The sequence below is a fragment of the Cebus imitator genome, unplaced genomic scaffold (genome assembly GCF_001604975.1).
Source record: "Cebus imitator isolate Cc_AM_T3 unplaced genomic scaffold, Cebus_imitator-1.0 Scaffold130, whole genome shotgun sequence".
NCBI lineage: Eukaryota > Metazoa > Chordata > Mammalia > Primates > Cebidae > Cebus > Cebus imitator.
The window spans coordinates 183,023-185,310 of NW_016107445.1; positions in this window are offsets into that span (position 1 = coordinate 183,023).

The following is a 2,288-nucleotide window of genomic DNA, read 5'->3' on the forward strand; positions in this document are numbered from 1 at the left end:
AGCGAAACTCCGTCTCAAAAAAAAAAAAAAAAAAATACACCATCTATTTTTCCTTCATTTTTTTCATTTTTTGTATTCATATGCTTATGCATTTTAATTCAAATGTAATGCATTTTTATTTTACCCAAACGTGACCACTCAATAATACTTTTCTTCAACAAAAATAAGTACCTAAAATAATGTTTTAATTATCTGTGGTCATAATGCTTCTAAGGCATGTATTAAAATGTGTCTTGAGGCTGGGCGCAATGGCTCACGCCTATAATCCCAGCACTTTGGGAGGCCAAGGTGGGTGGATTACAAGGTCAAGAGATCGAGACCATCCTGGTTAACATGATGAAACCCCTTCTCTACCAAAAATACAAAAATTAGCTGGGCTTGGTGGCACACGCTTGTAGTCACAGTTATTCCGGAGGCTGAGGCAGGAGAATTGCTTGAACCCAGGAAGCGGAGGTTGCGGTGAGCTGAGATCGTGTCATTGCACTCCAGCCTGGGTCACAAGAGCGAAAGTCTGTCTCAAAAAAAAAAAACTGTCTTATGGATTTTGTTCTTATTCTTGTTATTAATAGTAAGCAAGTTATCAAAATTACAGGAATAATGCATAGTTAACTATTAAATATCTATGCAGGTTAGCAATTGCTGCTACCCAAAACACAGTAGATTCAGTTGGCTAGTTATTATTTTGATGTATGTGTCTGTGGGGCAGCAGGCAGTCAGCTCTCTTCCAGCTGGTTTAGGCTGGGGCAGATCATCTGGTATAACTCTACCTCAGAGGTCCCTCATCCTCTCTTTCTACAAGCCGCCTAGCCTGGTCACTTCTTTGCCACAGCTCTGGCAGATGCATGGGAGAGAAAATAGAAACATGTAGGGTCTGTCAAGGACTGTACCCAGAAGTGGCACAATGTCTCTTCCACCGTATTCTATTAGCTAAAGCAAGTCGCAAAGTCAAACCCTGAAGCAACGGATTGGGAAATTTATAATAAGAGGCATATATTTAGTCTTCATCCCAGTTCCTGGCACAGGCTTCTAAAACCCTTGGAATTTTCAAAGTGATAAGGGTGATAAAGGTGAAAGGGCTATTTTTTGTTATTTGTAACAACTCCCTTCAACCACACTTGAGTTTATGTTAATGAAGTGACTTTTGGAAAGCCCCTAAGGATGGGAACTGGTTGCTAGGGGAACCATCCAGTGATTAAAGGGCTAGAAATTTCAGCCTCACCCTCTTACTCCTCCTCCAGGGAGGGAAAAATGACTAGAGACTCACTTCATCATCAGTGGTTGATGATTTAATCAATTATGACTGTGTAATGAAGCCTCCATGAAAAGCTAAAAGAACGTGGTTCAGAGAGCTCCCAGACTGGTGAACACACAGAGGTGCTAAGAGGGTGGCAAGCCTGGAGAGGGTATGGAAGCTGTGCCCTTTTCCATAGACTTTACCCTATCCATCTCTTCCATCTGGCTATTCTAGAGTTGCATCCTTTTACAGTAAACTCTAATCCACCAAGTAAACTATTCTTGAGTTCTGTGAGCTCTTCTAGCAAACGACCTAACCCAAGGAAGGGACAATGGGAACCTATACTTTACAGTGGGTCACTCAGAAGTAACAACCTGGACTTATGATTAACATCAGAAGAGGGACCTTTCTTGTGGGATCTAAACTGTGGGTCTAACGCCGTCTCCAAGTAGATAGTGTCAGCATTTAATAAAATTAAAGAGCATTCTGCTGATATCAAAGAATTGGTCTGTGCAGATAAAAACCCACACATCTGGTGTCAGAAATGGCATATTGAGAGTGTTGTCAGAGCATAAAGAGAGATTTTCCTACTCAGAAGCATAATCTGCTACTTCTGCGAAAAGAGCTGCAAAGTTTCAAGGCAAAGAATGGAAAAAGTAAAGAATTGAGGCCAATAACATAGTTTATCATGTCATCTATTAAGGATATTGGTGGTACTGTGGGAAATTTTTTTTTCTTTCCAATTAGCTTACATATTGTAGATATGTCATATTGCTAGAATAAGACAGATGTGAGAATTTATTTTCTTCCTTAAAAATTTTTATTCGTAGGCCGGGCGCGGTGGCTCACACCTGTAATCCCAGCACTTTGGGAGGCCGAGGCGGGTGGATCACGAGGTCAAGAGATCGAGACCATCCTGGTCAACGTGGTGAAACCCCGTCTCCACTAAAAAACTACAAAAAATTAGCTGGGCATGGTGGTGCGTGCCTGTAATCCCAGCTACTCAGGAGGCTGAGGCAGGAGGATTGCCTGAACCCGGGAGGCGGAGGTTGCG